Source organism: Pleurodeles waltl, chromosome 4_2 (genome assembly GCF_031143425.1).
Source record: "Pleurodeles waltl isolate 20211129_DDA chromosome 4_2, aPleWal1.hap1.20221129, whole genome shotgun sequence".
Taxonomy (NCBI): Eukaryota; Metazoa; Chordata; class Amphibia; order Caudata; family Salamandridae; genus Pleurodeles; species Pleurodeles waltl.
Window position 1 is genome coordinate 1,012,502,472 of NC_090443.1, and position 15,740 is coordinate 1,012,518,211.

General features: G+C 48.3%; 2 non-coding genes across 2 annotated transcripts; one reads left to right on the plus strand and one right to left on the minus strand.

The window, feature by feature from the left end:
• The first annotated feature begins 14,103 nt into the window (after window positions 1–14,103).
• On the plus strand, window positions 14,104–14,175 carry TRNAQ-UUG (transfer RNA glutamine (anticodon UUG)). Its single transcript has one exon. It is a non-coding gene; the product is annotated as a tRNA-Gln (tRNA).
• A 314-nt stretch (window positions 14,176–14,489) lies between these two features.
• Window positions 14,490–14,562, minus strand: TRNAV-CAC (transfer RNA valine (anticodon CAC)). The gene has a single exon. It is a non-coding gene; the product is annotated as a tRNA-Val (tRNA).
• Between the last annotated feature and the right edge of the window lie 1,178 nt (window positions 14,563–15,740).

A 15,740-nucleotide genomic window follows, 5' to 3' on the forward strand; every position in this document is an offset into this window, starting at 1 on the left:
CAGCGTCCCACCAGTTCTGGTGTCTGGCAGTACCACTCCTAGTGAGGGGGTGCAGAAGTCCAGACAGAGGGTTGAGAGGGGGTTGCGGACCCCAGTGGAGAACCTGGAGGGTCAGGGGTCAGCTCTGAGAGCAGAGCCCCCCATGAATGACCTTGGTGAGACCATTTCTGGGTTGGGGGGAATCCAGACTCTGTCAGAGGGGCAGAGGTCAGGAGACCTGCGCCAGCCAGACTCTTGTGTGGCCCTTCGGGACAGTGTGTCCCTTGAGGGGGGTAAGTGTGCCCCCCTGGAAGTCCTGGTGTGCCAGGCAATGGTTCAACCGCAGGGTGGTGACTCTGGGTTGAATAATCAGGTTCAGGGGGTAAACTCTGACCTGATGGGGGGTAAGTGTGCTCCCCAGGAAGTCCTGGTGTGCCAGGCAGTGGTTCAACCGCAGGGTGGTGACCCTGGGTTGGATGACCAGGTTCAGAGGGTAAACTCTGACCTGGTAGGGGGTAGGTATGCCCCCCAGGAAGTCCTGGGTTGCCAGGCAGTGATCCAGTCTGTGGGTACAGGCCCTGGATTGGGAGGCCAGGTTAAGGGTGTCCCCCCTGACCTGGAGGAAGGGGCTACGGCTAACAGTGCCCCTACCATGTTGTCTTCTGGGGGGGCCGCTCCTAGTTGGGTGGTTCAGGACCCCAGAAGAGAGGGCAGGGGGAGGGAAGCCTCACCCCTGGCCCTGGTCCAACCTGAAGGTACAGACCCCAGGTTGGAGGATCAGTTGCAGGTTAACATCCCTGCACTGATGGAAGAATTGTGCAGGACTGCTTCTACAAGCACCCTGACAGTTTTTGACTCTGGGGGTGCCGCTTCTGCAGGGAGGGTACAGAGCCCCAGAGGGGAGGACCAGGGTCAGGTTGTCATCCCTGACCTGGTGGAAGAGAGAGTGGTCAAAGGGTGCCAGGCACCTGGGGCTACCACCCCCCACTCTCCACAGTCACAGTGGTTAGAGAGGCCTGAGGTCGGGCTCTCATCCCTGACAGTTGTCTGGGGCCACTGTGGCTTGCTGTCCTGGTGGACAGAGTTGCCCCTGGGGGGGGAAGGACGAGAGTCACACCCCAGGGGTGGAGTGGGCAACACCATTGTGTTGGCCCTGGTGGTACTATCTGCCCATTGCAATACATCTGTGAGCAAAGTAAAGTTAGGTGTTGCACAGATGGTGTCTGTAGATGTGGAGAAGGGTTCCCCATGGGTTAGCTTAGTGGGCCCTGAGAGTATGGACAGAGGGATCCAACTGGAGTCAGGAAGGCGTAGAACTGGAGCATGCCCCTGCTGTTGTGGGCCTGGGTCCCTGTTCTATCGCCCCAATCAGGGAAGTACATCAAGGTATTGATTGTTCTCCCCTGGCTTTAGGCTGGTAGGGGGTCGTGTTGGACTTTTGCTTTTGCAGGGTCATCCCCAGACTTTTTTGCCTCCTGCCTCCTATATTTTTCTGACATGTTGCTGTTGGCTTTTCAACTCTGAGCACTTTACCACTGCTAACCAGTGCTAAAGTGCATATGCTCTCCTGTTTAAATTGTATGTAAGTGGTTTATCCATGATTGGCATATTTGATTTACCAGTAAGTCCCTAGTAAGGGGCACTAGAGGTGCCAGGGCCTGTAAATCAAATGCTACTAGTGGGCCTGCAGCACTGGTTGTGCCACCCACATAAGTAGCTCTGTAATCATGTCTCAGACCTGCCACTGCAGTGTCTGTATGTGTATTTTTACACTGTAAATTCGACTTGGCAAGTGTACCCACTTGCCAGGCCTAAACCTTCCCTTTTCTTACATGTAAGGCACCCCTAAGGTAGGCCCTAGGTAGCCCCAAGGGCAGGGTGCAGTGTATGGATAAGGTAGGACATATAGTAATGTGGTTTATATGTCCTGACAGTGAAATACTGCCAATTTCGTTTTCACTGTTGCAAGGTCTGTCTCTCTCTCATAGGATAATATGGGGGCTACCTTTAAATATGATTAAAGTGTAGATTCCCCTAGAGAAGAGATGGACAGGTGGAGTTTGGGATCCCTGAACTCACAATTTAAAAATGCATCTTTTAGTAAAGTTGATTTTGAGATTGTGCGTTTGAAAATGCCACTTTTAGAAAGTGAGCATTTTCTTGCTTAAACCATTCTGTGACTCTGCCTTGTTTGTGGATTCCCTGTCTGGGTCAGTTGACAGTTGGGTTGTTTTTCACCTCACACCAGACAGTGACACAAAGGGAGCTGGGGTGTGATCTGCATTCCTGATTAGCCATCTCTGCTAGGAGGGAGGGGTGGAGTGGTCACTCTCATCTGAAAGGACTGTGCCTGCCTCTGACAATGCTGTCTCCAGCCCCCTGGTGTGTGTCTGAGGTCTTGCCTGGGCAAGGCAGGATTTCACAAGAAGGTGTGAGTCCCCTTTGAAGGAAGGTGACTTCAAAGACTAAAATGGGTATAAGAAGGGCATCCAAACTTACAAACTTTAGAAACACTTCTGGAATCAAGGGGAACCTCTGCCTGGAGAAGAGCTGATCGCTGAGGAACAAGTGCTGCCCTGCCTGTGACTGTGCTTTGTGGAGCTTTCCTGCAGTGCTGCTTCTGCCAGAGTAAGAGGGCAAAGACTGGACTTTGTGTGCCTTCCATCTTGAAGAAGAAATCTCCAAGGGCTTGATGTAGAGCTTGCCTCCTGTTATTGAAGTCTCAGGGATAGCAAAGACTTCTTCCTGCCAGCACCTGGAGTCTCTGGAGAGACCCCTACTCTGCTCTGTGGTGCCCTTCCAGTTCCTGGGACCCTGAAAGGAGAGGCTGGCAGCCTAAGGACAAAAATACACGCACCGAGCACCGTGCGGAGAAAAGATCGACGCGAATCCGATCGCGGCTGAGAAAACGACGCGACGCCGGCTCCGCAGCTGAGAAACGACGCCGCTGGAAACGCGACCGGAGAATCGACGCCCGGAGCAGGAGAAACGACGCGCAGCATCGCTGACGAAGGCTGAGAGATCGCAACCAGCGCCGCGGGACTTCGGACCGTCGCGTGGCTGGCTTTTTCGACGCGCCTCGCCGAGCCGAGCTGTTTTCGACGCATAAACCCGTGCCGGGTTATTTTCGATGCACACCACCCGTGCGGGGTTATTTTTGCCGCAAACCAGGTACATTTTCACGCTAGCAGCGCTAGTGTGGTGTTACAACTACCTAAAGACTCTTTTTATTTTAAACCTTTAAAAAATCATAACTTGACTTGTGTATGTTGGATTTTTTGTCGTTTTGGTCTTGTTTTGTCTAGATAAATATTTCCTATTTTTCTAAACTGGTGTTGTGTCATTTTGTAGTGTTTTCATTAAGTTACTGTGTGTGTTGGTACAAATACTTTACGCCCAGCACTCTGAGGTTAAGCCTACTGCTCTGCCAAGCTACCAAGGGGGTAAGCAGGGGTTAGCTGAGGGTGATTCTCTTTTATCCTAACTAGAGTGAGGGTCCTTGCTTGAGCAGGGGGTAACCTGACTGTCAACCAAAGACCCCATTTCTAACACTATGTGTATGTACAACAAATGCTTAACACTACTCCTTTGATAAGCCTACTGCTCGACCACACTACCACAAAATAGAGCATTAGTATTATCTCTTTTTGCCACTATCTTACCTCTAAGGGGAACCCTTGGACTCTGTGCATGCTATTCCTTACTTTGAAATAGCGCATACAGAGCCAACTTCCTACTTAATTAATTCTTGTTCTTATCTCGTCATGTTTGCTGGGCATTTAAAGACCGAGGTCAAATGTGAAGCTGTGTCTTGAGGGTGCATGGTGTTTATTTTGAGAGGGCTATCTCATTCTCCAGCAGCACAAACTTACAACCATCATCATTTAATGTACCACTGGAGTACCTTTTGGAAACTCATCCATGGATAACTGCAAAGGGTGAATCAGCATTTTAATTGGCAAGGCCTGCTTTTCCTGTTGATTTGCGTACTCTGCTAAACACATGCCGCTTTAGTAATGCACATTTTCAGTGCTTTTCCAATATCTAAATATTTCAGCAGCACGCATGGGGGAGGGCTTTCGGTTGAAGTCAGTCATACAGCCATTGTCTTTCCATCTTGATTACTTTTACTTGTAATTGAACAAAAATTAATGTGTCTTGTTGCACAAACACAAAGTGATTTCTCAGCATTCTCAAGGGTTTATTAAAAATAAAAGGAACTAACTTTCTTGAGAAAAGTACAGCTCAAGAAATAAAATTGCAAAGCCATCACAAGAAGTATGTCGGCCAATGAACTCAGCTGCAATGCTGAAAGTTGTGTAGATTCTTAAACTTTGGAAAGCTTGGCTCTCAGGGTAAGAATGATAGGGAGTGTGCGGTGAAGATGCAGGCATGTTGTCACCCCTGTGATTGGAGGGGGCATGAACAATGACCACATTAACACTTACCAGTTTTATATAAAAAACATTGCTCTAGTGCAAGGGGGCCCAACTTAAGTCCAGTAGAGTCGGATCCATGCCGGATTTGCAGGATATCCACAAGATATATATCAATGCCAGAAATGAACAACAGTTACATATTAAACTCGTCAGAGGTCACCTTGAAAACCTGGCATGGACGGCCCCGCCTCCCACTGCAATGGAAACCATTCTCTAACACACAGGATGGGGGAGAGTGATACTGCTTCCTACCTGGCCTCGTGCAGGAAGGAAGCCAGAGACAGTGTTTGTTAAACTCACTACAAACAGTGGCAACTTGTAACCATTTCACATTTAAGGCTACACCCAACATTGTCTGCAGCTTGCCAGGCTGTGAGCAGGCCCAGGGTTTGCACAGACATGAACAGATCCAGCTCTGCTTAAGAGGCTCAGCACTGGTTCTGTAAAGTGTCCATCCCTGGCCAGCCACAGTGCACGTGAGGAGCTACTCATCCGGTTCTGTGCTCTTGTGCAACAAAGTGGAAGTAAAGTAACCTGATTTCTAAAGTGTTTGCTAGTTCCATATTCCACGTTCATAGCACCGTAAATAACAGGTATACATATCAGCCCCTTTATATACCTTTAGACAGGGGCGTAGGAGACACTAAATTTGGGGGGGGGGACAGGGATAACCTTGAGGTGGGCCCCCTGCACAAAGTTTGCAACCAGAAGGGTTGCCGTGGTAGGGGGAGATGGGGAAGGCGGTCGCTTCCAGTCGAGTGCTGCCTGTGTGGCCTTCAATTCTCTGTCTGCTGGGCCCTTTGCCGCCTGTAAGGCAGCGACAGGCTCTGTGATGCTGTTCGCCTGTGTGAAGTCCTAAGAGGCCTGTACTGCCTGCTGGGCGCAGTGCTTCCTGTCGATTCCTGTGCTGCCTGCTATGCACTGTGCTGCCTGTTGGGAGCTTTCTTACTAGTCAGGCTGTGTCAGTCTCTGGGCCTTCGCCTGCCTAAGAAGGCCAGTAAGGCCTATGTTTGCTGCTATGTCCTTGTCTGACTGTCAAGTGGCAGTCTCTGTGCTGCCGCCTTCCTGTGAACTTCTGTGCTGTCTGATAGGGCCGGCCTTAGTGCTGGTGGCACCCTATGCGACATTGTTTGTTGGTGCCCCCCAGTGACCACCTCTGTCACGGATTCCCTCACTACCATCCATCACCACTTTCTCTCAGATGCGTTTCATTAGTTTTTTAGCACCACTCATACTGGGAAATATCCCTTACACGCAATCAATGCAATGCAATGCATTGACCACGCTGCAGTACCACAAATATGGGTCTAGCACGCATGCCTTTACCACACATATCTTTACCACACATATGCGTGGTTACAGCATAGAGAGCGGTCTAGCTGTGCGGGTGGAACAGGAAGAAGCAGAGGAGAGAGAGGTAAGTAGGGCTGTGGCCGGGCTTAGAGTGGGAGGTTGGGGTCATTTTTAGGGCAGGGTAGGGTCGGGGTAGTTTTTAGGACACAGTGGGGTAGGTTTTAGGGGTCAGGAGGAGTGCATGGAGTTCAAGTAGTTTTAGGACAGTGTGGGGTAGGTTTTAGGGTACAGGGTGGGGGTCATGTAGTATTTAGGACAGAGCGGGTATGTTTTAGGGTTCATGGTGGGGGCAGAGGCATCAAGTTAGTTTTTAGAGCAGTTCAGGGTAGGTTTTAGGGTTCAGAGTGGGGGTCGGGGTAGATTTTAGGACAGGGCAGGGCTACTTTTAGGGCTCAGGGCGGGGGGTTTACGGCTCAGGGCAGGGGCAGTTGTAAGTGCTTGGAGGGGTGGAGTATGGTATCGGGTGTAAGGGGGCAGGGTAGGGAGAATTTACCACGCATGTTCCTTTACCAAACATGCTTTTACAACGAAATTCGTTGTAAAGGCATGCGTAGTAAAGACACGGTCGATGTTAAGGCATGCATGATATACGCACGCGTTGTTCCATCATTCATCCCTCATACCAGTCTAGGGTGTCAAAGCACTTTACATCACACAGACATTACGCAGAGACAATCATCATATATGTGTAAATCAATGTATATGAAATGTTACATAAGACAAGACTACAAGGTGTAGGTGTCACAGGTCATCCATACTGGTAGCAGGTATAGATTCAGAGTGCTTTATCTGGAGAAGCGCAAACTCTGAATTTAAAACATAACACCATGGTTGGGGGCTCTCTTTAATAATAAGAACTGTTTTCCGCTCAAATCAACTTGTTTTGCAACATTAAGTTAGTCAAAAAGTGAGGGGAAATCATAACGCTCTAATCTATACCTTGATGTTTGCATGCAGCTCTTTGATGAGTTCATTGCTCACTGTTCTATATTCAGTTTTCATTTATAAATTGCAGGGACAAAAAAGGAGCTCTCTGGTGTAGGAAGCTGGCCTGGTGTGTGGTGAGTACCTATGGTATTATCACCTTATACCAGGTCCAAGTATCCCCTATTAGTGAAGTGTAGGCTGTGTCTAGAAGCCAGGCTCTCTAGAGGTAGCTGTGGATGAGCAGCCAAGACTTATCTAGGACACATGCAAAGATCATGCAATACCACTGTAGTCACACAGCACTTACACACATGAAAGAAACATGTGTTACGAAAATAAAGGTTCCTTATTACAGTAACACAAACACTAAAACACTAGATAGGCAATACTCCAATAGGATGTAAGTAACACACTATTATATGTACAGCAGCAATCACAAATTGGCATAAAAAGCAATATAAAACAGTGAAAAGCAATAGGCAATACTGAAGGCCTAGAGGGGACCAGACCATACTGTATACTAAGAAAGTGAAATGCAAAAACCGGGTCCCCACCCAAGGAAGGGGAATTGGTAGAGGGGAGCTGGAGGAACTAGGAAACCCCAAAGGTACCAGAGTGCCCCCCAGCGACCAGGAGAAAAGAGGTAAGTTACTGTTTTTTCCCTGACCCACCAAAAGAACTTCAGAGAAGGATATTGCAAAACGCAGACAAGACTGCAAGAAACTAGAGGTGGATCCTGAAAGAGTAAGACCTGGAAAAGAAGGGCACCAAGTCCAGTTTACGTAGGATGGTCCGGTCGTGGCAGGAGACACTACCCACCCATCTGTGGATGCAGGAGTTGGTCGACGGGGAGACGAAGATGGTCAGCAATGCAGCACTGGAGCAGATGAAGAGTTCCTAGGTGATGCTGACGACGCCCCACGCCAGATGAAGAATTGCAGTCAGTCTGTGGTGTGGAAAACCCACCAACAAGCCTTGGCAAAAGCAAATGTCGCAGTAGGAGAAAAGTGGAGCTGCCGGGGACCAGCAAGGTCCAGGGGGACTCAACCCATGGAGGGGAGTCCCAGGTAACCATCAGCAAGGCAGAGAGACTGGAGGAGGAGAGGCAGCCCCCACAGAAGACCTACAGACAAGGAGCCCAGGAGCTGCAGAGAGGCCCACAGCACACCTGAAGAGAGGTCCTACTTCACAGGCGAAGCACGTTGAGGGCTGTGCTTCACAGAGAAGAGTGCCGGGGGCTGAGGCTACACGGAGCCTGAAGATGCCTTGGAGGAGGTAACAACAAGCCTTGATAGCTGCAAGAGACGGAGTGCATGGGGGTACTGTCCTGCATGGGAAGGCAAGGACCTACCTACTCCAAAGTTGGGCAGCTGGTAGAGAGGACCAACGAGACCACTCCAGACTACCACCCCTGATGCAGGATCCACGCAGCTCAGGAGGAGAGGAGATCCACGCAGCCGGTTGTTGTTGCAGTTGGTGCCTGCAGATGCAGGTAAGTGACTCCTTCACTCCAAGGAATTTTCCTTCTTTCTTCTCATGCAGACTGAAGACTTGCTGCCCTCAGAGGAAGCACAGCTGGGCAAATGTTGCAGTTGCTGGAAGGAGTCGGAGAAACAATGTTGCGTGGCGAAGTCGTTGCTGGAGCTGCAGATTGTAGGTTCCTGTGAAGTCCAGTTGCGGTTCCAGTGGCCAGAAGTCAAAGTAAACATTGCAGAGGAGTCCTGCTGGAATCTTGCACGTCAAATCTGAGGACCCACCCAAGAGGGAAACCCTAAATAGCCCAGAAAGGGGGATTGGTCACCTAGCTGGGTGACCACCTAGGAGGGGGCTGTGATGTCACCTCCCTGACCTGGCCACTCAGATTCTCACAGAGGCCTCTGCCCACCTTGGATTCAAGATGGAAGAATCAAGTGGCCACCTGGAGGAGCTCTGGGCACCACCCCTGGGGTGGTGATGGACAGGGGAGTGGTTACGCCATTTCCATTGTCCAGTTTCACACCAGAGTAGAGGCTGAGGTCCCTGAACTGGTACAGACTAGTTTATGCAAGGAGGGCACCAAATGTGCCCTTCAGAGCATACTAGTAGCTTGGCAAGGCTACCCCTCCCAAGCCTTGTAACAGAGAGGGTGTTGCCTCCCTCTTCCAAAGGAAATCCTTTGTTCTGCCTTCCTGGGCATGAGCTGCTCAAGCAGCAGAAGGAGGGCAGAAATCTGTCTGAGGGGTGGCAGCAGCGTGGGCTGTCCGGAAAACCCCATAAAGCTTGTAGGAGCAATGCAGGGGATCCTCTAAGGAGCCCTTAAAGTGCATGGAATCATACAATCAATACTGACAATAGTATTGGGGTATGATTCTGACATGTTTGTTACCAAACATGCCCAGGTTCGGAGTTACCATTATGTAGCTGGACATAGGTAGTGACCTATGTCTAGTACAAGCGTAAAATGGCGTCCCCGCATTCACGAGGTCCAGGAAAATGGAGCTGGAGTTCGTGGAGGCACCTCTGCTCCTGCAGAGGTGCCCTCACACGCAGGGACCTGCACCCTGCCCTCTGGGCTAGGAGGGCCGACCAATGGGGTGACGTACAATGACCTGGTGCAGTGACCTGAAGTGAAAGTGTGCATGCACCTTTTCACGCAGGCTGCAATGGCAGGCCTGCAGACACAGTTTACATGGGCTCCTACGGGTGGCATAATTCATAATAAATGCTGCAGCCCATGGGGAACCCCTGATCCCCCAATGCCCTGGGTAACTGGGTACCATATACTAGGGACTTATAAGGGGCACCAGTATGCCAAGTGGGGGGGGGGGGTGGTCCAAGCAACCAAATTTAATGGGAGAGAGCACTGGGGTCCTGGTTAGCAGGATCCCAGTGAACACAGTCAAAACATACTGAAAACAGGCAAAAAGTGGGGTAACCATGCCAAAAAGAGGGTACTTTTCTGCATCTGACAAAAGCAGTAACCCACTGACCTATTCACATTATATACACTTTGTGATCTGCATGTAGACGGCCTTTGTAGCAGGCATAGTAACCCTGTACGTTATGATGAGTCAAAACTTCCACTATACAAAACTTCAATCTCTCTCCAGAATGACCATTAATCACCGGAATTATCTTAAGATTTTTATTGTTGCCTGAAAACTGTTGGTGGCAAGGAACATCCAGCAGGTGCTTTTAAAGTCACAATATACTTGCAAACATAGCGCCCCTATCCTAAGTCAGCACCCAGTGCGGCAGCACCGGTTGCATCACCCTAGCTGCCTTACATAGCCCTGTCCATCTGGTTCTTCCTGGGACCCGTGCTGTGTGCTAGTCTCTCCACTGCATATCCAGCAGTGCCAGGCTCTGTTCCACCACAGCCTGTGAAGTCCTGTAAAGCCTGTGAGCTGCCACAGTGCTGGCTTCGCATCCACAGGCCATTGGCAGGAAATGAGATTTACAGACACCCCTTGGCCTTTAGAGCGGCTTTCACAAATACCAGGAAGGCTGAGGGAGAGACAGGGGACCGAAATGTTGGGGGGGCAGGATGTCAACTTAGGGGACAATAATTAGCACTGGGGCAGGCAAGCTGGAGACAGAGGAGAGAAGAGAGTGAGAGAGAGGCGACAGAAACGGGGGCCCTTACAAACACTGGCGCACAGGGTGCCTCTAGCGAGCTAAAGCCTGCCCGGCTCTTATCTCACAGTAACTCAACAATGCTGTTTTTAGAAAGGGAGATACTCGGCAACACAGCACTGTATTTAAAAAGAAAGGGAGTTACTTAGCAAAACCTCCTTACCTTCTCAAATCTTGCTGCTGTCTTCAGGGATCGATCTTCAAGGGACAGGAAGGGTAGGTCTCAGGAGAGACGGGATGCAGACAGCAATCAACAAAGGGCCTCTCTCCTCTTCCTTTGTCCTCAGAAGTGCAGACTGCAGGGGCTGTGGGGCAAGGTGAGAAAGAATCCCTTGTGCGCTGCAGCACAACAAAAGGGCAGAGGGCGCATGTCCTGGGGCCAGGTCACAGGCCAAGTGCAGGGCCAGTATAGGTAGCGCTTTCATGCGTTTATGGCCCTGCGAATTACAGAAGAGAAGGGAAAAATGTTCTGTCCCCTCGTCCCCCCCACCCTTGTCCCCTGTGACCCCCCCACTCCAAAATCTGGGGGGGACAAATCCCCTGCGTCCCCCACACTTCCTATGCCCATGCCTTTTGAGGAAGAAGCGTCGAGCCCGCTCGGTTTGGATTTAAGAATGTGACCTGCAAGCAGTGGCGTAGCGTGAGGGGAGCAGGGGGGGCCGGCCGCACCGGGCGCAACATCTGGGGGGGGTGACTCGAGTTCTAAAATCCACGGGTTAGGGGGCGCAAATTACTTGCCTTGCCCCGGGTGCTGACAACCCTGCCCCGGGTGCTGACAACCCACGCTACGCCACTGCCTGCAAGTCGTGCTCAGGTACCAGCAGGGGGCACCTTACCAGTGAACCAACTAGGAGGCTGCCCATGACTGACTCTGCCCCAGCCCAACCCATCTTTTTGAGACAAGCATCTGTTGCGAAAACTCCTCGTCCCCCGGTAGGCGAGACCGCCCCTGGCTCCCAGCAAAGGCCTGGCAGCCATCATCTCACCCCTGGAAGCACCTAGAAACCCTGCTGCTAGGCGCTCTCGAGCACAGTGTCAGTCCCAGGGATGCCTGCGTGTCTTTGACGTCTTCAGGATGCCCTCGCGCTTCCACATAAAGTGTAGCTCGTGACGCTCATCACCAGAAGGGAGATTATGGTTGGGGCACAGAAGCTAGACCCCAGGCGCTACATTATATACATTGCACTGATGCTACAGCATTTGGGCCCCGTCATTTAACGCCTTTATCCTGGTTGGTCAGCGCAAATGTCTTTTTATTTAGCACGTTGATGTGCTTCAAATATCATCACAAAACTGCATCAGTACAAGTGTAACATATGCATCCCAGAAATGCAGAAGTGTTGATTCAACACTGCATTACCATTGGTGCAATGTATGTAATCCCACCCCAAGGGGGACTGAAAAATGCAGTTAAGGAGCAAACACTTTTTTTTTAGCTCAAATCACTCAGCCGTGTTTTTATAACACGTTACCTGGTTTCTTGACAGCAGTGTGAATGATGACCCGAATGGCCTGGCTATTGTTGTCAGCTCTTTCATGGCACTAGCACTGATAGCACGGCTGAACCTTAATAAGTAAACTTACAAGGAGACGCGACGAGGTCAATGAACTTTTTTGACCAACGATTGAGATGTTCCCACCGTACATGCCCAATCCCATCACAAATCAATAATCAATAGACATTTACCATCAATGATCAATAATATTAGTAATCAATAGGAGTCAGTAATTGACGCACCATGACCTTTCAGTCATGAATAACCACACCTTTGGTTAAATGTTAGAATGTTTATTTCCCTATATTAACAATGCTAGTGTCACGTAAATTAATCTCAGAATCAAATGATAAACATACAGCAACAAGACTGGCGATCCGACTGCGGAAAAACCTCAATCTAATCAAAGCTTGCACTACTACACACTCCGATATCACAGTGCAAATTAATAATAAGAATATCTGTGCAACGGTTATCTTCTACATCTAGTTTCAGCAAGGTAAAGACTTTAATTATTAATTCATGTAGCAGGTCTCATTAGTGAACTCCTCAACTAACATCAGATTAGCATCAGCATGTTGGGATCCATGCAAAACAATTTAGTCAACACAAATTTAGAAAAACATCTAGCTATGGCTCTGTCAAAATATAGCGGTTGGTACCTAGAAAGAAAAGCAAATAGACAATACAGTCGACATTCTAAGATATTACCTATCCTCAGTATGGATCAGCAAGCAGAGTCAGTCTTCGTCGTCAGGACATCAGCTCGGTCAGCAAGGCATCAGGCAAAGTTCAGAAAGGGCAAAGTCTTTAGCATTAAAGTTAAGCAAAGTCTCTTTTCAAGACGCAAAAATACAGTACTGTCCTTTCGGCTAGCGAGGAATGGGGCAAAAGAACCTGTCTCTCCTCTGTGCAGTGCGGATATATCAAAGCCTGTAAAACTATCTCCCAAAACCCTATTGGTCAAGGGATCGCATGTTAGCACTTTGTCCAATAAAGTTAAAACATTCAATTAGTGATTTCTAGTATTTCACAGTTCACATGTCAAGGATTGGTCCAGCTTGCGATGTCCTCATCATCCGGCTCGTCAGGTAACAATATTGTTGCATTTCGTACCACAGTCAGTGTCTCTATAGTTGTCTCCTGAGAAAGTCCGTCTAGCACATGATAATTCTAATATGTAGCGAAAGACAGGAACAACATTTTCTAGCAAGCAGTTCTCATGAGAAGAATGTAGTCACAAGCACATTACTTCATCCAGTGGAAAAATACAGTTTAATCCCTTCAAGCAAACAGTTTATTAAACGCGTTAAAAAATGCAGTTCAACATGAGGCCGGGCGACTAGGCCAAGACCTCCGCTAAGTTAAAGCTTTCAATTAATAAAGCTAACACTTAATATATAACTCAAAATGTGATGTATTAATACATTTGTAAAACATCTGCTCAATATTTCATTTTTAATATAGCATTAGTATTACATTTCGTGTACATTGGCAAACACTTCTCGTGGGCACATTTCAAATGCGTGCATTATTTGCCCTACGTTATTCCAATTTCTATGCAATCTCATCACTCAGTATACATGAATATTAATTAATAATTCCTGTAATATAGCACAGTGAGCTATGAAGGAAGTGACTCCTACACATTGTAACCCTCACTGTTTTATGCAGCAATCATCGTGTACATTGATTTACATACTGCATGATTTGTTGTCAAAGTACACGGCTGTGTGGAAAGGTGTCTGATGCTGAAATATTTTACACACTCCCCGAGCACCCCGTGTACGTTGTACAGCTGCCCTTTGAGTGGGTGAAATGATTTGCCCCAATCACACAAATTCTCAGTAACGAACTGAATGAAAACAAGACAAGCGTGAGGGGGGGCCCAGAACAAAACCTCCCCCTCTTCTGAGGCGGTCCACAGCTCAGATTGTGTTATAATTTACAACTGACACGTTTTGCTCCGCCCTGCAGACTTGGACAAGTTCTATTCCCAACCGTGTTCACACTCAGTTGATGATCAGTCCTGGAGACCGAGGGAGTCTCTCTTCCCACCCACAACCCAGAAGTTTTTAGTGTCGGCTCCCAGCGCACTGTGCAGAGAGATGGGCAGGTGGTGTCCTTTGTGACATGTGCAGCACCTGTGATCCTCGACAACTCAGGGGGTATCGGCCGTACACACTGCCAGACGGAAACCTGAAATCTGAAAAACATCAGGACTTTTACAAGAAGTGCACACTGCAGGATACTCTCATTTCACTACTAAATAAAACTTTTGGCATTCCACGGAAGGTTCTATGGTGTAATGGTTAGCACTCTGGACTTTGAATCCAGCGATCCGAGTTCAAATCTCGGTAGAACCTGTTACGATTTTATTTATGTAACATACCTGACTAGACATGAAAATTATTATTATATATACAAATATATATACAGTTGTAAATGAGCGTATTGCGACTTTCTGTCATTCATATCTTCGTTTTTCTATTATTTTTAATTTTTCAGTCCAGTAATAATTAAAAGCGAGCTAATATATTTTGCAAAGTTTACATCATCTTTGCGTGGCTTATCTTTTTTATTTGAATACATGAGTGATATCCATTAAAATTGTAGCGCAGAAGTATCATTCGTCACATATATTAATAATGGAGAAGAAGTTAGGATAGAGTTTTAAAAGTGTTTCCGCCCGGTTTCGAACCGGGGACCTTTCGCGTGTGAGGCGAACGTGATAACCACTACACTACGGAAACTAAACTGCACTGTCTTTTTGGGAGTTTTTCCATGATAATGGTATTGCACAGATGTACCCCTATTTTGTATTTTTTTAGGGTCTAATTAGCCTTTCTATGTCTATATTTACAAAATAAACGGACTCGATGATGATTCTCTCTCTGCCTATAGCAGCCTTTATGGAGCATCCCTGCTTAATTTTCTTACAAAAAATGAGCCTTTTTTCTGTTAAACTGTTTTTAATTCGCTGGTCTCTCCGATGCGCCACTCTTCAGTCTTTCATTACCCATTTTACAAAGAGCCACAAAACAAACAGGAGTGTAAACTTCACAGAGGTGTTTCCACCCCTCCAGAGGGCCTGTCTCAGCACTAGTGGGTGTTCATATGTCTCTTTAAAACCCCTCTTGGCCTCTCTCTTCTCCTTGCTTCAGACAGACCTTTGGCTCTTTCTGTTTTTGACACCAGAAAGCCCATAGACAGCAACTGGACAATATCATTTCAGGCTGTTGACAGGCTTTGTTCTCTGTGGAGTTAAACTTGTCACACACACTTCATGGCTCCCTAACACCTCCAGGCCGCTCTGTCCGGATCTGTTGTGTGCAGAGAGGATGGGCTGTCATTGGGGGGTCTCCAGGGGTTGCAGCTGCGACCCCTAGCTTCCCTCCTGTGCCCCCAGCACTGTGCTTGCGACCCCTGGGCTGAAAAGAAAGCAACATACTTGAAAAAACAAATATTTAGTGTTGAAAGTGGAGCAGACGACAGTGAAAAGCGTCTCTGTGACCCTAAAAACGTGAGGAGAGATGACATACAAGAAAGAGGGGGTGGGATAGAGAGGGGGTGAAGGGAAAGACCATGAGAGGAAAATAACTAAATGTTGAGCAGTAAGGAGGCGCTACAGAGAGACACGTGATATCTTGTGAGACAAGACAGCTGTGAGTGTGTGTGAGGGAGACGGGGGGATTAAAGAGAGTCAGAGACAGGTGACCGGTGTGAGAGGGATATAGACAGGTGTGAAAGGGAATGAGACAGGTGAGAGCGACAGGTGACAGACACATAGTGCCTGATTTAAGAAACGTGGCGCTGTATCCAATGCATTCAATGTAGCGCCACTTTTCTTGCGCCCCTTAGCGCCCCCTAACGCCACCATGTGTGCACCTTATTTAACATACAGCGCACCATGGCAGTAGTTAGAGAACTA